The sequence below is a fragment of the Scophthalmus maximus genome, chromosome 13 (genome assembly GCF_022379125.1).
Source record: "Scophthalmus maximus strain ysfricsl-2021 chromosome 13, ASM2237912v1, whole genome shotgun sequence".
NCBI lineage: Eukaryota > Metazoa > Chordata > Actinopteri > Pleuronectiformes > Scophthalmidae > Scophthalmus > Scophthalmus maximus.
The window spans coordinates 9695789-9722361 of NC_061527.1; the positions used below are offsets into that span (position 1 = coordinate 9695789).

A 26573-nucleotide genomic window follows, 5' to 3' on the forward strand; every position below is an offset into this window, starting at 1 on the left:
CTCAGCGCACGATCCCGGCGAGTGCGGGCATCACTGAAGACCTGACACCGGCGGAATCGGACGTCCAGTTGTTGGCGGCAGAAAATCAAACCAGGTGTTGTGCTGCTGAGCAGAGACGTCCGTCGCCGACAGACCGAAGCCGACGCTCCGCGTCAGTGACAACGACGCCGCTTCGCCGGAGGAGCAGCGGTTTCCCCCCCGTCTCCAAACGACCGGACAGGCGCAGGGGCGAGACAAAAAAAAAACAAAAAAAAAACGCCCAGAAGTTATTGAAATGAATCGTAAGTAGGCGATATTATAATTTTCATCTTCAAATCTCTTTTTTTTATTGTTACCAAATAGAAGTTATTCTGTATGTGTCGTCTTTTTGTAGTCGATTTGGTTTTACGCGTGTGATTACAACATGTGTCACTTCTGCTCCGTCTGTCCTTTCTGTTTTTCATCGAAATGAGAGTTAAACGTTAAAAAAAACAAAAACAGCTTCTATATGCTTTTCATCGCCGCACCATTTGACCTCCTCTTGCAACTTGACGACCTCTAAGTTCACCCAGTCCCGTGCACATTCTTTGTGCGCCTCTGTGAATGTCTCGCACCGTGGATGCGCGCTGCTGTCTCTCCGCGCGCAGCGCCATAGCATGAAATATAGATTTAAAAAAAAAAAAAAAAAACCCACACGGCAAACCCGCTGACCCCAGGCTGGGAGGCAGTGCAACCGGTCCACGCGGCTCAGTGAGGACAATTAGGGGGAGGGGGGGGCAAGAGGGGGGGAATGGAGCGCTTTAAAGCGCACGAAAAGAGGGCTGCACTTCTCCTCAACCAGCCGCACAGGATAAGGGTGGATCTTCACTAAGCTTGTGTCATTTCCAACACAGGATACGACAAAAAAAATAAAAATAATTATTATAAAAAAAAAAAAACGTCTCTGAAGTTTAGACTGGGGTCAGACTCAGAGAAAGAGGGGTGGACAGAAAAAATGCTATATTAATTTTTTTTTATCTTAGAAATGTCCAAACAAGCATTCACGTCAAAATTCCAGTGAAATAGACTGACACTCCTCGAGGTCATGTCATTCACTGAACCCTTGTATTGATTGGAGGTGAGGGAGGTTGTGTGTGTGTGTGTGTGTGTGTGTGGGTGTGTGTCTGCAAATTTTATGTACATGTGGGAGTTAAGGCGAAATTGGGTACCCTCTGATTTTCCATGATTTTTTGCACAATCAGAGGGGAAGGAGCGGGGGGACCGGGGCCATTGATGTTTTGAAAGGCTTCAGATGGCTTTAATTAGGACCTATAAAATCTGTCTGCCCCATTCTACTGAGGCGGTGCTCTGGAGGAGCGAGGAAGGGAGGGGAACTGAGGAGAGAGGGAGAAAAAAAAAGAAAGAAAGAAATAAAGAAAGAAAGAAAAGCAAACCGACACAGAAAGTCACTTCAGCAAAGGATCGTCTAATCAAATTTTTATAACCCTCCTTTTTTTTCTTCTCGTCGCTCCCCCCCCCCCCCCCCCCCCCCCCCCCCTCGCCTCACACCCTCCCTTCCTTGATGCTGGTGGTATGTAGGCAGCCCTCTCATTCCCTCTTTGTCTGGCTGCTATGTTATCTACACCCCCAACCCTCCCACCACCCTCAACCTTACTACCACCAACAGTCGGCCCGACCCCAGTCACCTGAAGGCTAGACATAATGATCAAGAGAAGTTCCTGTCCGTCTGGAGTGCAGCCAATCTTTTTCTTTCTTTCTTTTTTTTTTTTTTTTTTTTAAGTTTTTCTTCTTCTCTTCCTCCTTCTCTTATTTTTGCTTCTCCTGCTGGCCTGGCTGGCCCTGCCCATGCCCCTGGTACTTCTTTCCTTGTCTTCCATCCACAATCAAGAGACATTGTGATGTTTGCGCGCGTGTGTGTGTGTGTGTGTGTGTGTGTGTGTATTTGTGTGCACAATATGAGGGTTTGCAGCTTTATCGCTACTGCTGCTATTGCTGCCTCTGTGTAGCCTATATGGATCTTGGATGTTGGGTGGGTGACTCACACAGCTGCAACACACACACACACACACACACACACACACACACACACACACACACACACACACACACACTCGGGAGAAAACATCAAAGACTTCTTCTTTGTGTGTCTTGTGTGTGAGCGAGTGAGATTTCAGCTCTGCTGTTCCCGTGAGCGTCTACAAGACTATAGCTATGGCACGGAGCCTGTAGTTATTTGAATCTATTTCATGTTTTAAATGTACTTTTGGCTCTCTTACGTTAATTACTAGATGAATACTTTATCACTTTTCAGATTTGTCTTTTGTCTGTGCCACACACAGGAGGCCCTGAAGCTTGATCTTTTCCGCGTTTTAAGGTTTTCCAGTGCGATAATAAACACTTGATCTTGGAATTCAAAAGGATTGGGTACAATTATTCCATCGTTATTGAGTAAAGGTTGAGTCTTTTGAGCTTCCGAAATGAACATGGCGCACGCTCCCTGCTTGAAGATTTGTTTTTTGTTTTATGTACTGGTGGTTTTAAAAGGAGGCCCTCGGATTCTGTTGGTCACACCTCGACTCTGACGGTGGGCGTCTTTGAGTTGGCCAGGTGGCGTCTTAAGGAAGAAAGCAGTAATTAGAGGCAGGAGCAGGTGAAAATGCGTCGATGTGTGTACTTTTTGCGGCAGACAAATGCGCCTTCTGCGGCATTTTCCTTGTGAGGAGTACACGTCTTTGTTTTCTCAATGTGCGTTGGTTAGGGATTACATCATGTGTCTGTTGCTGGGTTGGCTAGATAATAAACTCCCTTGCTTTATGCAAAATGGCTGGTTGGGGTGGACTCTTTGTTGGACATTTTTGCTTGACAACAGTGAAAATCCGACGTAGCGTTGTGTGGAATCCCCCCCCCCCCGTTTACTAATTGAATGAGGCTAATCATTCTATGAACATTCCGAGTTGTTTTTCTCGAGTGTCCGTTTTGGCTAAACTTGTTTGTCAAAGGATTATCCCCCTAACAGCTGGAATGTGTTCTCTCCGTATCCGCAACCAGTAATCTTCTCAGACGTGATGTTTTTGAAGAACATGTGTTTGTAAAATTTGCACAGGGCCGCAGTCAAAATCCCACCACTTGTTTGTGTGTTGGTTTTCCGAAAGCTGACTCTGTGTATCATGGCATCAAGGAGACGGAGGACGTCTCTTCCTCCGCCACCACCCTTTGAAGGGGGAAGTAATAAAAAGCTCAATGGGTGCAGCAAGCTGTTCTGCCCTCCTACACTTTGAGGCTCTCTACCTGAAGATGAATAGGAGGCCCCTCCATAACGAAGGGGCTGAGGAGAACATTTTATTGAAGGCTGAGGATGTGGGGGGATGCACCGTAGCGTATAGACACTTGGTGTGAAATAGTCCGGTTGTACCACTTTGCGGGACAGCCATGTCTACTCAGTTTGACAAGAGAATAATTGCCGTTTTAGCTTCTGCAATGGCATACTGTTCTAAGAACACTGTTGACCTGTCAATATGTTTGAGTATGAACAATGTAAATCTGTTTTGGTTAAGTGGGTCAAAAGGGTGTTGGGTAAACATTGCCAAATTGTCCTGTTAAATCTCGTTCCGAGTAAAATACCGTCTTAATAGCGAAATAATAAAACATCCATGATAATGACATCGGACGATCACATAGCTAAAGATTAGGATTTTCTCTAACCAGATTTATGCGTGAAGGAGTGAAGTCATGGTCAGGAATATAAATGGCGGAGTCATTCAATTACCGCCGTGCCCTTTCCTGGGAAAAGACTCCAGCCGCGAAGAGGTTAATTGTTTTTGAATCTCCATCCAAGGGGAGAAAATGAGGGGAACAGGAGGGATAATTGGGCCGCTGATAGTTGAGTGGGTTATGGATTACTGCATGTTTCCAAAAGGAGAAAGGAAAAAGGAAGTGAACGGGAGAAGGAGGAGAGAGGCGAAGGCGATCGAGGCGATGTGAAAGGCCTATGTTGTGCAATGCAGCCGCGGGGATCGTCTGGCCCTCTTAGGAAGAGGGAGAACTCCAATCCTGACCCGTGACCTCTCGTATGCTCCTCCCTGCTCCAGGTGCAAGCCCTCACTGCTGGCAGCTCACACACAGACGCAGACTATACAAGCTAATTTTTCACACACTCCCTGCACGCACTGGGGGGAAACGCTGTATGAAAACGCAGATCCTTTTCACATTTTCACCCCCCTGCCTCTTTTCCTTCATGCCATTCTATTGTCAGGGGTTAAAGAGCCAAGCCGTCTTGCTGGGGTGGGGGGGACTGCTGCGATAATATTGGGCCTCTTTCTTTTTTTCTCTCTCTTCTGCTCCTTCCTCTGAAATATTTTCTCGCCAAGAAAATGGATGACTGTCTTTTAAAAGAGGTGGGGGGGAAAAGAATCTGGGGATCTGACATGGTGCAATAATCACAGGAGTGTTAATCAGAGGGATGTCATGTATAATTAGTGCAGTGTTTGATAACACCACAGCGCACCACCTCAGGCCATTAGCGAAAGTTTCTCTGTGCTTTTTAATGGGCGTTAATAAAATTCAAGAAAACCCGGATTGAATGAGCCCTCTGCATGGCCCACTGGTTGACGCGCTGTAAGGTTAATGAACCAATTTACATACGTTCTGCTGCCATCTGGGCGGAGTGATGAGGCAGATGCTCCCTGCGCTGTACTGTTGCGTTGTACTGTTCAGCATGGAGGAATGTGTCAGGTCTGCAGAGGTCGATGAGCACATTTAACAGTAAGTCTGCTGTCAAAAACATGCACGAGTGTAGAGTTAAGCAACGACCGGGCTGCTTTGTCCTGCGGCATGTGTTTGGTTTTTATTAAACCATGTTGCAGATGGGTGGGAACATGAGAGCTTCTCTTTCGGGTGGATGCTCAATGTGGTCAGGTCACCAGCCCGAGCCATTGTTCTTCATGAAAAAGGGAAACTTGAGCGTGGCTCATACCCTGACCCCTGCTCATGTCGGGGAGAGGGGAGTCCTCTGGGCCTCAGGTGACGAGAAACTCCAAAAGGGCGACCCACAAAAAAAAAAAAAGAAATCACTATAGACGACGGTGGAGTCTGTGGGTAAAGAGAGGATTAGTGTCGGTCAACCTCGCTGCCATCCTCATCTGGGTGATCACGTTACAAATAGAGCATTCTCAAAGCGCTGTTCTAGCAGAGGAACAAAATGAGGTCTGTCGGCGATCAATAAAGCGGTGTGAAGGCAGTGGGATATACTTAAAAAAAATCAAAGGCTCCGGCTGACATGGCCATCATCCAGCGCCGTCTGCTGGAATCAGATAAGGGAGCAGGGCCTTGCAGGAAAGGTTGTTTGGCCCCAGGGCAGCTCGACTTGACGGATATCCCTCCTACTGGCACCCAGTGCCGGCTGATTTCATCTGCAGATGGGCAAAAGCAAAACATTTCATGATCTATCTGGTCCCTCTTTGATAGTGTACACGTGGAAGAGCAGCGGAGGGGAGAGATGGGTAAAACATAATCCATGCAGCGTGTATGGGGAGAAAATGCCCAGTTTTTTTTCCCTAACCCCTCTGTTGTCCTCCGTGGATGATGGCGTCTACCTAATGCCTCACTTACATGATTTTTCGAGAAAAAAAAAATGAAATCACCCTGGCTTTGGTTTGACAATGTGTCGGAGCTGGTGCGAGTGTTCGTCTCAGATTAGTTCTTTGTGCCGTGGGGAGAGAGGAGAGACTGGGTACAGGGGAGGGGGGGTCAAGGATGGGGGGAACAATAACGCTGCGATCCCAGTTGAAAGAAATCGTTTGCACAATTTTATGAAAGCCGTATTTGTCCGGTCGGATGGTTCTATCAAAGCCTAACAGCCACGGGGCAACATGATTTAAGTGACGGGTTGAGGTACAAAGCCGGCAAGATGTCGGGCTGGAGTCGTTTCTCAGCTGCACGCTCTCCAGGTAAATGCAGATAATGCACTCTCAAGTTCTTCTTTCGCTTTCTTAAAGAAGTCTAATTTCTTAAAGCGGCTCTGAGCTGACACCAGTGCTGTCAAAGCTTCTGTTCTCAGCGCTGAGCTTGTACAACATTTATGTGGTAAAGATGAAAAGACATCATGACTACACTTCACGCCCGTTAATTCATCCCCCGAAAAACAGGCTCAGAAATGCCAGAGTTTCTTGTTCTTCTTAAAGTATTATCGGGGATTTTTCCCTTTTTTAAAATGCCTCAAATTCCGACTTATAAAACTTTAAATACCAGCGTAGTAAACTTGAGTTCAGGTAAGTGAACAGGAGATGCATTACGATGATGAGTGCAATGTCTCAGGTTGAAGCCTGCTGTTCTCTTGCAGTGCAGATAAAAGAAGATTTGCCCACCCATGTCTGCTGTTGTCTTCGGTTTCAGAACCCCCTACAGTATTTCCTGGTGACTCACTTCTTTCCGAGCCATTTATGCTCAAAAAACTTCCTGAGGAGGAGCCGCACATATTCGCGAGTTTTAGCGCTGATGAGGGACCATTGGGCATAATGAAGTTCTGTTTCCCAGCGTGAGTTTGTGAGGCTCGTGATTACAAATACTTCTGTCATTGTGTACCATCATCTCCTGCCTAATTGAAGACAATATAACTAGACAATGGGGTCTCGCTCATCATTCTGCATCAATGGCATGCTCTATGGAACGTGCCAGTCTGTTAAAAGCAGGGCGATGGTGGTGGGAGGTGTGTGTGTGTGTGTGTGTGTGTGTGTGTGTGTGTGTGTGTGTGTGTGTGTGTGTGTGTGTGTGTGTGTGTGTGTGTGTGTGTGTGTGTGTGTGTGTGTGTGTGTGTGTGTGTGCGCGGATACTTGAACGCGCTCGAGCTTGTTTAATTTGGACCAAGAAGATGGACAATTAAACAACAGCTCCCGGGGGGGCTGTTCATTTTTGGTCCGCTTCCCACTTCATGGCCGCCCGCCCTTGTAAACGCTCCTGGATGTGTCTGGGTCATGCGTCAGGGGGTGGAGTGGGGTTAGTAGGCGGGATGGTGATTGGGCGGGGGGGACTGCCTCTGGAGGCGTTGTCTCCGATGATTAGGACAGCCAAGTGTGGAGAGTCCCTCAGTGCCTGGCCTCCTTCACCTTCCTAATTCGCACTGAATAAGTCCCCCTCCGCTGTGCGTTTGTTGTGGGGTTTGGCGGGAGGTGGGGGGGGGGATTATGTCTGGCCATGGTTTAGGAGTGTTTGTCATCTGCCCCCTCGAGGCCTGCACCAGCTCCTTTGTCTGAGTGCCAAGCGTCGACACAATGTCAAATCACACAATGTGGCTATGCAATCAGGGCATCTCGGGTTAGGAACTGACGCAGGATTTAATGTCTGGATTTTACTTTTTTCTGTAACTTAATTTTAGGGTCAAGAATTAAAACAGAGCATGTACTCCAAACACTGTTACATTTTATTTTATTTTTTCTGTTTATTTCTTTTTAATTTAATTTAATTTATAAAAAAAACTATCTACAAATCATTTGAAAACTTCAAAAAACTGCCACACCGCACATCGATCCATTCTGTAGTTGCATTATATATATATATATATATATATATATATATATATCATTCGTTTATGAAAATGACTCATTGCCTCACATGTGACTAGGCTATTCTCAGAATATTAGAAGCACATTCTATCTAACAGGTTTGGTTATGAGTCGGCGAAAAACAAAAAGATCACCGTCCAGTGTAGAAGAGGAAGAGATACGCACGTCTCATCTTTGAGACGATACGGTGGCTTGTGTGATTAGTCGAACAAAATCTAATAGCGCGCATTTCTCATTCTTGTAATTTGAACATTGTGTCACAGTGACTTTATTTAATGTTGAACTTTCTGTAGTGCCGTCACTACTTCATGTGAGAGAGCTGGTGAAAAAGCTTTTTGAAAGATGCAGGATCAAAATCAATGAAGCAGGACTAGTTGAGGCAGTTGTATTGTATTTACCATGTAATAGTATGATATCATGTAGGGGTAATGCTTGCTTTATATCAGTGAATATAGAGAGCCCATGTGTCCACATACAGTACGTACAGTCTGAAGTGCACTTAAATGGTCTCAAAGGTGTTTCTATGTATCACAGTCAGTGCATCTCTGTATGGAACTTGGAAGAAACGATTAATTCATCTCAAACAATGGCTAACAAAGAGGGCTCTCAGCCCCGGCCAAACAACAGAAGTTACATTGGGGGGAAAAAAAGAAAGAAGCAATGCTCTCGCTGTACACTGTGGAGGCGAAACCTCCCCTTGAGTGATAGCAGTCCTGCAGGATTTGGCGTCTGTGGGATAAACTGCTTCTGTGGCTTTGCATTCAAGTCAATTCCGCCATTTGGAGCAGCAGGAAGTGACACACATTCCTCCATCACAGTAACGACAGAATACCCAGATTTTGCTTCCTAGAGTTGCTGCATGATTACATCTAAGATTTCGATTAATTACCTCGCCAGAAATAGTTAAATTAATTGATGGCCTTAATTTCGTTGCACTTTTTGGGGAAAGACTATGACCTTTTTGATAGGACTTTAAAAGTTCATTTAATTGCTTTGTGCAAGAATTCCTCCATCATAACTGGTTATAAATAAAGGGATTCAAAAAACATTTTTACACATGGTTGAGTGTTTTGATATCATATGTCTCTCAAATAGAAACAGTGTTCACATGTTCTTCTATTCAGGGAGCAAAGCTTTTTTTAACCTTAGCATCTCAGCATTTAAGATTGGGCATCCTGAATCATATTTTGATGGGAATATTTTTTCAGTCTCACTTCAGCCTTTCTGCTAGCCAGTCTTGTTACTATTCCTGGCTTTCAACTGCAATGACTGATTCTATCCCATTCTCTTGTCACAACATGCACTTGTTAATAATATGCACCAGAGGATGAACCTTCCTGCAAATGAGTACATTTTTTATGAGGTAGATTAGTTTGACAACCAACAAGCCACGTTTGATCACGATATGTGTATTGGGTGTTTTTCCCACACCTGTGTTTGCGGTCTCACAAGTTCATTAATTGACAGAAAATATTTCCAACTATGAAAATATGTAACAAGTGCACTCGACAACGCTGCCTTCCCCGCTCGTGTCAAGTTATTTTTAAGCTTCTAAGTAGTTTCCACATCATTTGACTGTGCCTGAAGGTACATTAAACCATTTTCATAACGATTTCTGAATAAACCCTTGAGATGTTTTTTTATAGCTGAGTTTTTAGATAGTCCCATCAAATTGGAGTGAGGGAGCAGAAGTAATTACAATTGTGTGTGTAATTGGGTTTTCCTTGGTTTGGGCCGAGAGTCTCATCTGACCAACCAGCAGAAATGTGCCCATTACTCCTTTAAAATATATATATATATATATATATATATATATTGTAGATGATGGAGAATAGTTGTGGAATCAAAGCAGTTTCATACTCTGCGTGATTTTTTTTTTGCGGATATTAAATGCTTTCAAATTTAGTTGCACCTCTTCCCACAAACCGGAGTCCTTTTAAAAAGGTGAGAAAACACGGGAATTAAATTAATTTTTAGGTTTTTTTTTTAACCTACACTGCAACACGGACATTCCAAAATCTCCATCTGTTTTTCTTCTTTCATCTGTTGTAGACATGGCAGGGTTGGAGGAGGTGAGGTTTAATGCACTTGCAAATATATCATTGTGTGCAAATCATCTATCAAACGGATTCAGACTTTCTTTTTCTTGTGGTACGAGAAAGCAAATCCAGTGCAGAGGATGTGTTGGCAGGAAGCCTTGAAGGTTTGCATCATGTCTGCCACATTCTCCTCGAGGGCATTCTAGCCACCTTACATGTAGGAACACACACACACACACACGACCCACGCACACACGTTTTCTTGCACGCATGCTACCATTCTTCCATGCGGCACAGCGGGAGTCTGTCTTTTTCTGTGCTATTGATTAATGAAGCAGGCACGGCGGGGTGTCCGAGAGAGGTAGGAGTCTAGATCAAGGCTGTGAGCGGCATCACTGGCAGCCACAGTCACAACACACACACACACACACACACACACACACACACACACACACACATTCACTGTCTCACGCACTCTTTCACTGTCATGTTCCCTCTGTGTCTGTCACAGTAGACAGTGAACGCACCGGCGGCCGTGACACACACACACACACACACACACACACACACACACACACACACACACACACACACACACACACACACACACACACACAAGTGTACACACATGCATACTGAGATACTTGACACACCCAGCAGTGCAGACACACACGTGTCATCATAACTCACAAACGTACACCGTATCAAATGCGCACACTAACATTCAAAATGAATTACCATAGCTTGGCTGTGCACGCGCCTAAGCTGGGGATAGGCGTTTTCCATAAACATAATGTTTGCAGATTAGTTGGAGTTAATGATCCGATTTTTCTTGGAGCTGCCGCAGCGTTCACGCGTGTGTGCGTGCGCACGCACATGTGTGTTTTTGGCTGCGGGAAAAAGGCAGCGTTCTACTGCGCCGTCTCCTTCACTTCCAAATGAGACATGCCCCAGGCACCATTACAAGAGCAGTATTTATGCCATTAGGGAACTGGGTTTGCCGCGCTAGAAGCGGTAGCAGAACGAAACGGCTAAAATTATGTCTCGACTAACCTCAGTGGGCAGGTCCAGTGTTTTCTTTGCGTAAATGAAAAATTACAAGTTATGTATTTAAAGGCTATTTTTACGGATCGCCTGTTGGAATATCACGCACGTTTCATTTCAGTGCTTGTCTTTTCAGTACAGGAATAAAAATCCAGAGTCATGAGTTTTTTGGGGGGTTTTTTTTTCCTCTTCCCCATCTTTACTTTGGAGTTTAAAATTAGATCCCTATAGACCAAACCAGAAATAGTCGACTGTCAATTACTCTTTGCGAGTCTGAGTCGACTGGAGTTGGTGGGTTCAGCGAGGGTGTGGTCTCGCCTCGCCTCAGACACGCTCTGAGAAGGCGCTTTCATGTAAGGATGAATGGACCCAAAAGTACAGAAATGAGAGAGATGGGGGAAGAACGACTGAAAGAATGACTTGAAGACCCCTTCTCCCCTCCCGTCCCCTCCCCTCCCGCCACGTACATATTTTCCTCCGGTCCCACCCTCCATCCTCCGCTCCCTCCCTCCCTCTCCTCCCGGTGTTCCTGTTGAGGCATGCCTCCGTCCCCGCTAACCAGCGTCGTCTGTGGCAGGGTGAGGGGAGGGGATGCGGGGGGGTGGGCAAGAAAAGACGAGTGGGGGGGGGGGGCACAAACAAAGGAGCACTGTTGCTGCTTTGCCGCGGGTTTTTGGGGAGGGTCGACACCAGGCTAGAGGGGTGTGGGTGGAGGGGTACAGACGGAGAGAGAGAGAGAGAGAGAGACAGAGGAAGTTTATCATTAAGAATAGAGGATAAAATGGATGGGGGGGGGCAGGGGTGTCTGCTCTGTTCACAGTGATAAAGAGGACAAGCAGTGCCTGTCATTTTTTCACACGCACCCAGACGCACACACAGACACACAAACACACATTTGACACACTCTTAGCAATGCTGCAGTTAGTGTGAATGAGTGTGTGAGAGATAGGAGAGGGATGGAGCTGCTCCATTGTTTCCTGGCCATTGTACAATATTTGCTTAACCCTGTTGCTTTATCTGTGCAGCTGCACGCTGCAAAATGAGATGGCGAAAAAGTGCGCAATGCCGGCTGTCACAGCTGTTAGCAATTTCATCTTTGCACAGTAAGACACCCCACACGCACACACGCACGCACACACACACACACACACACACACACACACACACACACACACACACACACACCACACACCCGTCAATCAGTGTGGCCACGATAAAATCGTCCTCTGAATAGCACAATTACACGTCAGCGTAGCCGCATGCAAACTGAAAGACGGACGGCAAAATGGACACAGTGACGAGGCAACGCAGGTATGCAAACTGTATATGGCAATCATGCAGCCATATAGGTGCATGATAATAGGAATAATAGGAATAGGAATTTGCCTTTCACTTCTCCCTGACCCCCTCATGAACCTCGCTCCTTCTTACGTTGAGCGCGATTGCTCCACTCTGCAAATATAAGTCTGGCCGCTGTCGCTCAGGACATCGCAGCATTGCTCGGGTTTTTCGGCTCTTTTGGAATGGTGACTCGACGTTTGGGATGGGGGGGAAAAACAAAATAATCTTAACTTAAATATTTCATGATGTAGACCACGAACTGTTCATTTCAGTTTTTTTCCTACAGCGTGTGTTAAAAAAATGTTCTTTTTTTTTTTAAAGATAACCGAAATTCGGAGGCGATAACTGGAATCCACTCAAACAGTTTGTTAATGGTTGGTTTCCCCCTATCTGTCCTCTTCCGTTTCAGGTCCTGAGAGGGGCTGACACGAGAAGCAGAAGCAGAACGAGCACTAGCAGCGTTGGCCTCCGCCGCAGAGGGAGGGAAGGGAAGCAGAAGGCAACGAGGATCCGAAAGAGAGAGGTAAGAGTTCGGTTTGCCCTGGGGTTCACGTTGTCTTGTCTTTGTCTACGTCTCTGTGTCTGTCTGTCCTCTGTTGCCCTCCCACCTGGTCGCCTGAGTCAGATGTGTACCTGGGGTTGATGTAGTGTTTCCATGCGTGTGTGTGTGCGTGTGTGTGTGTGTGTGTGTGTCTGTGTCAGTGTGTGTGTGTGTGTGTGTGTGTGTGTGTGTGTGTGTGTGTGTGTGTGTGTGTGTCGTTGTTCGTGTTATGCGTCTGAGTGCGACTGTTTGCTTTTGTGTGTGTGTCCCTGGCGACGAGCCACGGCCGCCAGGTGAGGAACGTACCGTCGGGCCTGACTCACCTGCTTCATACAGCGGCCGTGGCTGTTCTTTATCTCTTCATCTTTCCCCCCCCCCCACACACATCGTTCATTTCTTCTTTATTCATATGATACGATATCTAGAAATCAGAGGGAAAAAAAGTGGGATTAGTTGATGGGAACTGCTTTTTACCACGACTGTGTCTTCTGTCTGTGACCTTTTATTAAATATCACGTATTTGTGACCTTTTTTAAGATGAGGGTTTTCTCACTGCCACAGAATAAAAGTCTGAAATGGGATTTGATTGCACTGCTTGTATTCAGTTCGCTTTAATATTAAATTAGCATCCACAAGAATTTTATTCCATAAAAATCTTTGCATTGCATGATTACCGTAATAATGAAAACTGAATTTCTGTACAACAAGTAAGCTCACAAGTGGTGTAATGTGAATATGTCTTTATCAGTATTGACTTTAATGGACCCATATCTTTAACCTATAACCTGTGTTGTCTCAGATGGTTTGTCCTTATTTGTCTGAATACAGAGAATCCATTTCATGTTGTAAGGATCCGACCTTTTCTCTCCAGCATTCGTTAATTAAAAAAATATAAAAATATATATGTATAAAAAGAGAAAATGCAATAAGTCAGGGATGAAAAAATTGAACATTACCATGGAGAGCAGCATAGCCAAAAGCCCAAACACAGGAGTGAAACTGGGAGAAGAGCCACCTTATTGTCTTAACTGGGTTTCAGCGATTCCCACCGTGAGCGTCTCCCACAGACTAATCTCCTCGCTCTCTCGGTGTGAGGCTGAAAGCAGCAGTAAATCATTTTCCTGCCATGCAGGCATGGCCAGTGTGGCTGCCTCCGCACACAGATAGGGGGATGGTTAAAGAGGGGAGGCGGCGAGAGGAAAAGAAAATGTTGTCTTTCTCGCTTCGTCTCGTCCTCCTTCCTTATGAGACTCCCTTTCACCTCAACCTCCCGCCCAGAGGTCACAGAAGCCGTGGTGGGATTTTTCTTGGAGCCAGGACCAAGAAGATTTTGCTGGACGCAGTCCAGGGCTCTTACCTCCAGACACTGGAGGTAAGAGTCGCACATTTCCGACTCGCCTCTGTTCTTTCTCTCTTGAGCCACCACAGCTCCCCCCACCCCCCACCACCCCCCCATTTTCTCAGGTTAACAAGTCCTTATCTTCATTTACATTCTTCCAACACCGTCTTTCTGTCTCCATGCTGCACTAGCTGCGTTATTTTAGAAGACGAGAGATGGTGATTATGAACGAGAACAGGTGGATGAAGTTGTTTTAAAACGGAAGTGGTTTTGAACTCATTTGAGAAATAAATGACTTTAGGAAGAAAGAAAGGGAAAAGGTGGAGGATGTTGTATCCAGACATGCCACTGCTCTTTCTTCTTTCCCTCTTTTCTCCCAATTGTGTCTTGTCCTCTGCTCCGGTGGAGGAGAGTCTTTCAAGAGCAGCCAAGTCTGTCTAAGCTGGCGCTTTAAAAGCTGCCGGATTCAAGACGCAGCAGAGCTCTCTCTCTCTTGGCGTCCATTTGTATAATGTGGACACGGGGGTTGCGAGGCTCAAGCCACAGTGTGTCACAGTTTCAAATTTCAGAAATCGCATATGGGAAAATGACAGGCAAATGACTCACTCTGTCAAGTCGTATTGATCCGCCGCATGACCCCGGGGACAGAGCGAGTAATTGTCAGTTTCATGCTCGCACAATATAGTGGGCAAATGATGGATGATGGTGTACAATGGCGAGGGGGATGAAACATACTTTGTTGGGGAGAGGGCATGAAATCCTGATAGACAAGTGTCGAAAATGGTAACATTTGGATGGATGGATCAAAAGACTGAAGGGCATGACGGGGCAGGGATAGAAAAAATTCGACAGAGAAAGAAGGCGGTGGGCATAGGTTAGGGATAAAAAAAAAAAAAAAAGATTTCAAAGTGAGGATGAGAGAGACCACAAAGGGAAGAGATACTGTAGAACTGGTAAATAGAAAAGTGTGTGGGGGGCGGGGGGGGCAGTGAAGCGATGTCCCTAATGTCTTTATAAGGCCATAATACTCTACACTTCCTGGCCTCTTTGTAATTGCTGGGAGGAATAGGAAGGGGGAGATTCGACTTTTACCTGCCTACGAAATAAGGCCCCTAAATCCTCACTGCTTCGCCTGGGGGACGCAGAGAGAGAGAGAGAGAGAGAGAGAGAGAGAGAGAGAGAGATAGAGATAGAGAGAGAGAGAGAGAGAGAGAGAGAGAGAGAGCGCAATTCAACAAAGGTCTATGTTTGAATATTCTTCATTGTTTTTCTATTTGAAATTTAAGTTGAGAAAGAGATAAAAAGGAAGAGAGAGGGGTAAGTTCTCCCCTTAGAGTCATTTTGCAAAGGAAAAAAACCCAAAGAGATGAGATACGAGTGAGATTATAATGTACTCGTACGCTATTCCTTACAATAACCACTTGAAAAACGAGGCTGTGAAAGAACACACAGGAGTGCAGGATGAGGATTTTATAGGCTCAGCGGGAAAGAGCCATAGAAATGGTTACGCCTCCCCAAGGAGCTGTATGCTGAACTCTTAAAAACGTGAGAAGTAGCGCTCGCCGTCAATTGAAAAAGAAAACATTTTCATTTCATAAACTGCTTGTCTAAGGGACCCTGCCCCAACCTCTAACCCTCGAATCAGCACAGGACCGAACAGAGCCGGGGAACAGAGGAGGAGAAGAGCTTCTTCTTTTTTTGTACGTCCTGGTGAAAGGGAAAGCAGACATTTGTTCCAAAATTTTCCGCAGATACCTTCAGATGTACTTTAATGCAAATCTTTATATATATAATATTTATGAAGTACATATACTTCATAAATTAGTTTTGAACTGAGACATTATCAGCTTGACATTTATTTGTATATTGTGTTATATGTTAAGCCCACACATGTTGTGGTTTTGTTTTAAAATTAATAGTGACTTAAAACTAAAATTCCATGCTTCATTTTTACCCTTTTCTGTGACTTATACAGAGTCTGTGAGCTGCCGCCATAACTTTTGCTCATTTTGATGACATGAGTTCAGGGTGGTTTATTTTGTCTCAGCTTTGCCACGCGACAGGAGCTGTATTACATTTGCTTTTTTTAATGTGTGTGTGCGCCGGGTTTTATCAGTGGGTGAGAAAATGAAAAGGAGTCAAAGGCAGCCCCCTAAGCTTTCCATAATGCGTCCCGGGAGGAGACAAAGGCCTGCATTCACTGCTGGGTGTCGATAAGACCAATCATTAGTCTGCCATTGGAGGTATTACCAACTCACTGACGCACTTAGACTCACATACACAGGGTGCAGTAGGTTATTCACTCCTCTCCCCATTCTCTTTTTCCACATACACACACACATGCATGCATATTCGTATATGTGGCAGAGAAGTGAAAGAGGCATTTCTGACTCGACTCGGATTGAATAAAAGGCAGAGGAGTGGACTCCCTGCTGCTTTCCCATTGCTGCAGAATTCACTCAGCCTCACATTGTCGGGGCGTCCACACACAGCTATAGTTCATCCACATGTGGATGCCACTTTGACTAGATGACGCTACACCAACACAGCAATAAAGAATGCTCAGGTGATGAAGAATCTTTACGTTAAAGAGGTAAAAGCCGTTCAAAAGGCTCCCTTGAAAGTGGGCACGTGTTCCTTAAACATTAATATCATATTAATGGTTAGATTGATGCTGGTTTATTGCCATAAAAGTGCAACCATTGGCTCACGCGCTCGTGTTAACGGCGTCTTTGTAAAGCATTTTGTGCAGTAAAGAGTACGAGCAGACGCGTGTGGTTAAACGCTGTTGAGAGCAGGTGGAGGCTGCCAGCCATCTTGTTCACAGTAATAATAACAATCGCTCAGAGTTAATGTTGTATTGATTTGTTGATGACAAAATGCAGCACATAGTACATTTACTTAAGAGGACGGGAGTAAAATTAGATGCAAGGAGAGAAAAATGGTTGGTTTTCCCATTTCCTGTGCGTGTGTGTGTGTGTGTGTGTGTGTGTGTGTGTGTGTGTGTGTGGACTAAGGGAGGGACGGCAGCACTGCTGTCTAGGTCCTAAGTAGATGATGAACCGTAGCCCGTATTCCCATTCCCTCGCATTAGCCCCCACCCTCCCACAACCCCCGAGTTTCCCAGCCCAACGCTGAGCGTCGGCTCGGGGTCATTAGCCTCGCTGCTTGGAACAAATGTGCTCAGCTAATATAAAAGAGAAGCAGATTAACCCCTTGATCCTTGGAGGCTGTCATACTGAAAACATTAGGACGGAAGGAGTGACTATTTGTTCATATTTATTTATATATTTTTTAGTTGTTTTTTTTCCCCCAGTGTCTCCATCTCAACTTTGCTCTTTAGTTTTTGTTGTTGTTGTTATTTGAAAAAAAAAACAACCCAAAACCTTCTTATACTTTGCGTGCTTGGAATGTCATTGCTCTTCGGCTAAACATCACAGTTGCTTGCCTGAAAACAAAAAATGCAGAGAGACACAGAGAGAGAGAGAGAGAGAGAGAAGAGTGGGCGGGGGATCAAACCCGAGCAGGATCTGTCTGGCAGGTGGTCACTGGGGTCCAGCCTGTGCACACTCTCTCTCTTTCTATGTCTTCATGTGTCTGTCTCGCTGGGAGTGCAGACCAGGAGGTTGCTCCCGCGCATTGCCAGCTTGAAAATTCTAGATCATGACTCTTCCACCCTTCCATCCGAGTGCCCGCCCTGTGCAGGTTTTGATATTTGGGTTAATTCTTCGCACCGCGCACAATTCACCCGCTCGATTTTTTACATTCTGCGGATTTTACTGTTGAGCGTCCACGGGAAAGTTTTAGAGTCTGGGATCATTTACGAGGGGCAAAGCAGGAGATAATCCAACAATGAACAACGTAAAAATCAGTTTAGCTTCGGTAACCTCAGTAAAAACTACTCCACACAGCAGTGAATACGTGTATTTCCATCTAAGGTCAACGTGTCCACCAAAAAAGTTCTTTCCATAAGGTCTCGGTGAGGTTTGCGGCCTGTTGGCGGTGGGGGGGGTTGGGGGGGGGGGGGGGGGGGGGGGGGGGGGGGGGGTTGCTCAGATGTCTGTTTCGAGCAGAAAGACACGCCCAGAGGATGGATATAATTAAGACTAGTGACTTTTCTTTGTAAGTAAGGGGAGTGCATGGGTAACGGTTCTGGGTGGTCTAGCTCTACATGTCTGCACTAGTTTTTTTTTTTATTACAAACAGGCATAATATGGTAAGAACACCAACACATTCTGACACAGCACAAAGATCAGCATATATAATGTGTTCTGACATAAATACCTCAGACGTGAAAACAGCCATGTCACCCGTTTCCTGGCCTCGTAGCCGTGTGGGTTGTCTGGACGTGGAAGAAAAAGAAAAGAAAAAAAAAAAGATATGATCAAAGCAGTTTTGCAGACATACCTGATATCCATCGGGCTGCACAAGTGATTTGCTGCTTTACTTTACAAAGAACAACAGACAAGAGTCAGTGCCCTCTGCATTTCATCACAGAACCAACTTTAGCCGTCCACCAAAGTCTCTTACGGTTTCATCCAAGCCTTTATTGAGGCATTGAATAGAAGCTAGATGATCCAAAAAAGGGTTTTCTGTTTGTGTGGGTTTGTATTGTATCATGTCTCTGTAGCAGTCTGTGTGGAGGAAAATATCCCCTGGGTCACCACAAATAAGGTTGTTTGACTTCAGGCATGCTGCTCTACCATTCCTCTACCTCCCAAACTGGACGCTCCCCGTGAAATGGAGAAATGAAGATACCGTATTGTCTCAACACTAACTTTGTCTTCGTTATTTGTTAGCAGTCAATTTGAAAGTGCAACACATCTAATTGTTTCATACACACAGTCTCTTTTTTCTTTTTTTTTGACGCAATTGGAAACAAAGTGTAGTTTATACGAGGCTTCCTTGACTTTGTGGAAAAACCACAAGCCGAACAAAAGCTGCGAGGCCAGTCGATGCCATAACAAGGGCCTTTCCAGCAGCCAGTCCTGATTGATAGCATCTTCTCGTTAACACATAAACACCCTCTGTACCATCAAAACGTCTGTTCATTTGGAACTTTTTGTTTTTGCCCCTTTCGCGTGAATTGGCTCATTTAGCTGGCAGGGAGAACACGGCTCTTTATTGTTGCATTTTGTTTTGAAGGGGCCTAAACACGTGGGTGGTCCCTGGGTTGTTGTTTTTTTTTGGGGGGGGGGGGGTTGTAATGTACCGAGCAGCACATGGATCCGTTAATGAGAGTTTAAATTGGTGACTCCGTGTCGGGACCTTAATGATGGAGGTGCCTTCCCCGGTCTTGGCAAAGTCTGCTTACTGGGGCAGACAGAGGGATGAGAGAGAGAGGGATGAGAGAGAGAGAGAGAATGAGTTAGAAATGGAGAGGTTGCAGGGATATGATGGCGGAAGCGGTTTTAAAAAAAAAGGAACATTGAATGTAGCAAGGGACATACTGTAGAAAAGAGTAGTAACTGAAGGATACATCTCTGCTCTGCAAGACAGAAATAGTCAATTGCATGTGTATTCTGGCAGATGCAGGGAATTGAACAAAGGGCGAGTTTCAGAAAGAGAATCGAGGGGGCCATTTCTTCGGCGGCATAAAAGGTTTAATTTCTCCTTCAGCTGTGGCGAGCAGCTTTCCTGTGCTGCCCTGCGCGGTTACTGTATTTAACATCAAAGTGGAGTATGAACAATTGAAGCAATATTTCATCAGGCCAAGGTCAATTATTGTTCTGTAGATCCGGCAGAGGGGAATTCAGAAGAAACCATATTTCGGTGGCAAGTCTATATTAGCGATTCAACCTTTCAACAGCCCTGTGGGCAGATTTTTTTTCTTTTTCTTTTCTATTTGTAACATGGTTTTCAGATTGTACATATGATTGCTAGGAATGTTCAGGGTCCATTTATCACAGCTGGGGTGTAGTTTTCTTTAGAATGGTTTTCATCAGAGTTGTCTAGACCACTACTTACTTATGAAAGAATAACTAAGATTGAGGTGCGAGCTTAAAATCTTACTGCTTGATTTTTCAATAAATTTTAAGGTTGACCTTTCAGATTTGGCACAAAGATTTGTAGTGTAGGATTGAGGGCCTGCTCCTGTGTCAGATTTAAGCTCCAAAATGTGTACATGAACCAAAAATGTAACCGATTGGGACTTACTTAATCGCCACGCTTAAATACTGCACATTCTGCATATCTTTATCAAACCATGACCCTCGTTTGAGTTTTTGCTAAATGGTTCTTGAATCAAAAATTAAAAAGTAAAAAAAAATTAATCTGAGGGACTTCTTCAATCTACAAACAGCAGGGGTGCTCAAATAAATTATTCATACGGCTTAAGTGGCTTAAGAAAATATGAATATGTCCACTGTCTTTTTGATGCAGCAAAACAATCTATTTGAACGTGTCAAGTGTGAGTTTTGTGGAAAATTATGTCGAAACTTTTGATATATTTTCTAACATAAACTATTCAACCGACTATCCAAGAAATGAATCATGAGATCATAATCAGTAACGGGGAATAATAATTAGCTGCAGCTCTGGTTAACTTGTGTCTTCTTTCTCTGCGGTTCCTGTAGAGAAGTTGAGTAAGAGGGAAAAGACTGACTGTATATTTCATATCTTTGTCAAAATAAGTTAAATACAATTATAACTATGTTTGTTTTCGCAATGTCTCTTTTTTTTTCAAACACATTCAATTATGTATTGGTTTGGTTAAATACTAGGAAGGCACATTCGCTCCCCGCTGCATCTCCAGGTTATACTCTGGATTTTTTTTTTCTCTCCTTTTCCATCTGGTCAACCTAGGATGTTACACTCAGAAATTCTTTCTGATGATTCATTCTGTCTCACTGCACATCACTCCCAGCCTCATCATGCGGCGGCGGGCATGTCAGACACCCGGCTCCATATAATACATTACAGCCAGTGCTGTCGTTATCCGTGAATTCTTTATTGTGTTTAGGGAACCGCATGAAAGCACACCAGTGGCGTTGCAGCTTGCTTATGAGAGACACAATGACCGTCACTGCTCAAAACCACCAGCATGTTTCTATGGAGATCTGATTTTACAGACTGCAAAGTGGCTTCAAAGGCCGATTCCATATGTTTGTGTTAGCGGGGCTGGAGACAGCACGGTATTTCTTTGTTTTAAAACACCTTTAAAAAAAACAACAACTTTAAGATGAATTGTGTGTTAATGTACACACACTGCGGCTGCTTGTCATTATTTCTCAAGACCACCCGGCGTGCTTACACAAATTGGGTTCTTAGTGGGCTTGTTGCACATATAGAATTGTGTGTGAGTCTTTGGAGGGGGTGAAGTGCAGATTTATTTTTTATAATAATGTTACACATGCGTCTGTGTTGTTTAATAATTGAAGTGAATCATTGAAGACATCAACTCTGCAAACCTATTATTTGGAAGTGGAAGTGTGACGAACTGCCTGGTGTGAAAAGAGCACATTGAGTTTGTTTGTGAAAAGATTTTGTTGAGTGTGTGTGTGCCTGTCTGTCTTTTAACGTTTACGCGCATGTGCTTATTTCTCAATCGCCGTGTGTGTGTGGTGTGTGTGTGGTGTGTGTGTGTGTGTGTGTGTGTGTGTGTGTGTGCGTGTGTGTGGTGTGTGTGTGTGTGTGTGTGTGTGTGTGTGTGTGTGACATTTTAATAACAAGGTTTACCAAACAACACCTTCATTTATCCTGTGCTTTCTTCTCCTCTGTATGTTGTCTGCCCAGGTCCAGACATGAAGGAGGCGCACACACACACACACACACACACCTAGAGTCTGTCTGCGGTCGACGACCAGCCTGCCACACACAGGCATGCCTGTTACGGTAAGAATCAGAAACCACAGTATCAGGCGTGAGGAAGACATTAACGGTGTGAATGTGAGAAAAACTGATTCATCATTCGCTGCCGTTTTCTTCTCTGATAAATTTTTGACTGCTGTGAAATCTGTAATTTCAGAGAAATTTAAAAAAAAAAAAAAAGAAGAAGAATTGTTTGAATACAGTCAATTAGCATCACAGGAAACAGTGACAGGTAGTTTTTTTGTGCTGTTTAATAGGCTACGAAAATAATGTATTTTTATAAAATCGGAATGTCTAAATTACACATGCCATTTATATTGTGCCCATGTGTGTGCTAGCACAGAGACCCCGAGTCTTTTTTTTTTTCCTGTTTCCATCAGTCAAAACCAATCGCAAAAGTCAACTTCAACAGCTGCACCACCTATCCCACAAACCCCAACAACCTACCCTCCCTCACCAACCTGCCCCTCCCAGGCTTCCCAGCATCCTCCCTCCAAAAAACAATCCAGCTGAAATTAGAGCGCGGCGTTGTGGGAAACCCTTCCCTCCCTTTTATGTCCCGTAGTTGCCCTTCTTCTCCCTCCTTATCTTTTTTTCTTTCTTTGCGTCAATTTGCATCAAAGGCGACAGTAACAATAGATGATATTGAGATTAAGACGGTATTAACGTAGTCCTTAAAAAAAAGACTGGTGTCTTTGTATTGATTAGTTTTTATTTGCTCATTACAACTGCGCTGCTCTTCCACATTAGACTTTAGTCGTGTCATCTGTTAGGTGATTATTGCCCCATAACCATACAAATAACTGCTTCCGACTAACACTGCTACTATCACTCATTAAGACAGCACTCTGTAGTATTTCACCCTGTGAACCTTCCGGATTAAAAAAATTTGCTTTTGCTCTGAAAAGCTTTCTTTCTCTCGTTATTTTTCGCAACAGATGTAAAAGAAAGTGATTGGCAGAAAAGGAAAGGCAGAAAAATCCCGCAGTTGACAAGATTCTGTGACAAATTGATAGTGCACGAAGAATACGGCGCAAAATGATGTGGCAGCAAAAAAGACTTGGCCAGAAGAATAAACGATTAAATATATAAATCAAAAGAAGAAATTCTAGGATCGCTGCCTGCTGTAAAGCTACTCAAATCAGAGCGCAGCCCCCCGTCAGCTTGGTTTCAGGCTGCAGGTTAACTGATGGGCGCCACCCTCTCAGCGAGCGTGTTCCTAACCAGCTGTAATGACACACTCCATCAGTTTGGCGTCGCCTGCGCGGGGCTGACTTGGTTAACAGTCGTCCGAGGTTGCGTGCGTGGGTGTGCGCGTGTGTGTGTGTGTGTGTGTGTGTGTGACGACTATTAAAGCACTCAGAGACGAAAGGACTTGGCGCTGCTAATGGATGTGTCTATCGATGTTCCCATTTAGCGGCACACTGTAAACGATGGGGCAATGATTGTGTTGAAGACAGAAGGAGCTGGAGGAGCGTAGAGCGGTTTGGCTGGGCGATGATAATGACAAGGAAGGTTATTATACGGCGCCCTGCGGAGTCTCTCCCTGCTTTGCGTGTGTGCGAGAGAGCGAGAGAGGTTCTCTCTCTCTCTCTCTCTCTCCTCTCTCTCTCTCCCTCTCTCTCCCTCTCTCTCTCTCTCTCTCTCCCTCTCAGCCTACTGGCCATTATTTACTTCTCGCTTTTTCTCACCAATCTGCTCCTCTCTCATGACATTACTCACTGCTGCTAGTCTCACATCAGTTGCGGGCGTCTGTCTATCCACCACTTCTACTTCTTCTTCTCTTTTCTCAATGACTCTACCTTTAGAAAAAAAAGAAGAAAAAAAAGAAGCACAGTCCAGATAGATATCTTTTGTGATGGCAGATGAAATGGCAGAAAAGGAAGTCACAGACAGAATAATGCGGCAGAGGCGGCAAAAGAGTTTCTCCTCATAACATTTTTAGAATAGCAGGTTGCCCTTGAAATATTGATTTACTCACCAGTAGATATTTTCCCCCCCAACTGTGTGTGCGTGTCCTGTCAGTTCCAATCAGTGTGTGTGTGATGATTATGAATACAGGCAGCCTGCCTGCAGGTTTGGCAGGAGACCTCCTCCAGCTGGACTCAGACCCCTACTCAAGTGTGTCTGCTTGTGTTTTTTGTGAGCGTGGCTGTACACGTCGGCCTGTATCCGTCAGCGCCGTGACAACCTGAGGATGAATTAATGACAAATACACAACATGACGAACGCAGAGGAAGAATTCAGTTTCAGCATCAAGGGGAATTGAACCCTTTTCCCTAGTTACTGAGACCATATACAGATTTAAACACAATAAAATTAGATATCAGGAAAAGGAATTGCTCGTTGTGATCAATTCTGACAAGGGTTAGGAGGTTTTATGTCCATTTTTTTCAGTGAATGCAACACTGCCTTTGAAATAATTACTGTAATCAACCTCGTTGTTTCCAATCCATCTTGTCAGTGCCTCTGTCTGTGTGTGTGTGTGTGTGTGTGTGTGTGTGTGTGTGTGTGTCGTTTCTTGTAGAAGATTTATAGTGTTTCAATCTGTAAATATCTTGTCGGTGTACTAAAAGTCCATCTCTCATTCTGTGTGTTTGTAATCGCAGGGCAGCAGATTAAGTGGGCGACGCCATTCCAGCTGTGAGGAGACGGAAGGAGTCAAGACACACACACAAACACGCACACAAACCAGACGCACGCGCACACACACACACACACATGCACGCACAGCCACAAACACACAGAGCCGGAGGCGCGTGAGCATTAAGTCAGGCAGCTAAACAGATCACGTCGCGGTATGATATCTGCAGACAGGCAGACAGAGGAGGCCGGTTTGTACCTGCAGGCAGAGAGCAACAACTCCCAGCGCCCTCGCCAGGAATTTCCTCCCCCTCCTGAGAGAACGTGAGAGAGAGGGAGCAACTGACGATAGAGACATAAAGTGGGGTTTCCACTGTAAATGTTCTTCTTTTTCTGATCTGAATAGCCTCAATGTCACAACCTATTTTAACTTTCAACATGAAGCAGATGTTTTTTTCTGTTGATAAGTATTTTTTTTTATAAAGTAGTGGAGAAACATTTACTAACAAAATGAGGTCTATATTCAAGCCCAGCAGTTTACTGTATCTTCAGAAGAGGCTTTTGTCACAGAAGTTCTAATTATTACTTGTTTTTGCTTGTGCTCATGTGTTTGCAAAACATTTTTGCCTTTTAGGACCTTAAAATATTACCAACGCGTGGACCTTATTTGAGTTTTATAGCTATGTTTAGGGTTTTATTTGATCTTTTTTCTTATTCAGATTTTTTTATCTTTACGCCAACTTTGTGAAACAAATCCTACCTCGCAATTTTCTTTTGTTTGTTTGTTTGTTTAATGCATTTCTTTCCCCAAAGATTTCCTTTGAATGCTTTAAATGAGCTTGATGGAGAGATACTGATGCAGAGTTACAACTGAGGACAGTGAGATGGAAGAGATGAAAAAAAAAAAAGCCTTCTTGCGTCACAATTCAGCCCAACATTCTCCTGTACCTCTGCCGGTGAAAGGATATCCTTTGACATTAAAGAGGACCAACTCATTCACACGCTACTGTGATATCGAGCGCAGACGGCCCTTTTGTTACGTTGGCGTAATCCGACCACCTCCCGTGTGTCTTTTCTGGAATGACGAAGGTGTTTTGACAGGGTGCGCTGTACTAATTGTGAAACTTTTGACGGTATCTGTTTACGCAAACTTGTTCGGCTAGTTTGCCATTGTTAACGCTCCTCGGGCCGCTTTGAAATGTTCCCTTTTAACAGCTTCCCTTCCATTCACAGTCTGCTCAGCATAAGCGGCCGTTATCTGTGCTGTCCCGTGTCACGTTCATAGTTATTCCCCCTTTGGGAAATGCCCAGCACAGTGGTTGGCTACTGAGCAGCTTCACTGAACCAACTGTGGGTAGTTACAGAGCCACCAGGTCCCCTAATTCACAGATTCCCCTAACTGGTCCAGTAATTCACTTCCCCACAAATGTGCCTCTCTCCCCTTAATCTGCCCTTGTCCTTCAACTGGGGTTGTGTCAGTCATTAGGGACGATCAGCCATGTTCTGTGCTCCGCATCATTCCCTTGCTGATGTTTTGTTCTCGTCTTTCTCAAAGCTTTTCATGTCCGCAACTCTCCGCACCACATCCACTTATCTAAAAATGATTCAGTGGTTAAATGTCAGAGCTGTCTGTGCCATTAAGGCCAACACGTTTCAAGGGAGGACACCCTCTTCCCCTTCTTAACCCCCTCCCTCTCCCCCTTCTTCATCCTCTCTCCCCTTAGCTCTCTCACCCCCCGCCCTCTTCCAGACCCGGGCTGGTTCGAGGGCTGATGGGCAGACCTTGTCATTCAGATTAAGGCCACGTTGTCAGCTCAGGGCCCTTCTCTCTCTGGTTGCGTGTCCCGGATCTTTCTGCCTACTGTCACCCTCTTCCTTGCGGCCAGAGAAGACCTTATAAAGCAACATTTCTTTCTCATCCACTTCTGTCAATTCCAACACTGTCACTCAAATCACTGTTCGGGAGAAGGGAGAGAGAAGCCGAGTTTAGCGGCGGGCCCCTCACAGCAAGGACTGTGCTTTTTGGTCCAAGCTTGGGAGACGTGTCAGCAGTTAGCAAAAAGGTTTCTTTTATATATTTTTTATCAAATTATTTTGAGTTATGATATAGTTTTAGCTTTTGCTCACAAGTGACAGCCTTACAGACTACATCAAGATAAATACACAGGAAATGACAAAGTAGAAGCGGCTGTTGTGATCTAAAGAAGAAGAGAAGCGGAGATGCACACTTTTCACACATGAAAAAATCTAAACTTATTTTTACTTAATGCGATTCTGCTTTATAGCCGACTAGTGACGGTGTTAAATTTAAACTCTATGCTTTCTGTGTGAAAAGTATTTGG

At 44.7% G+C, this 26573-nt stretch overlaps 2 long non-coding RNA genes across 2 annotated transcripts; one reads left to right on the forward strand and one right to left on the reverse strand.

Annotated features, from left to right (window-relative positions):
* The first annotated feature begins 11 nt into the window (after positions 1–11).
* Positions 12–25256, forward strand: LOC118318496. Its single transcript, XR_004795740.2, has 4 exons — positions 12–281; positions 12369–12482; positions 21574–21672; positions 24258–25256. It is a non-coding gene; the product is annotated as an uncharacterized LOC118318496 (long non-coding RNA).
* LOC118318497 lies at positions 5259–23492 on the reverse strand. Its single transcript, XR_004795741.2, has 3 exons — positions 23371–23492; positions 18124–18181; positions 5259–5387 (listed from the first exon to the last, which is right to left on the reverse strand). It is a non-coding gene; the product is annotated as an uncharacterized LOC118318497 (long non-coding RNA).
* Positions 25257–26573: the final 1317 nt, after the last annotated feature.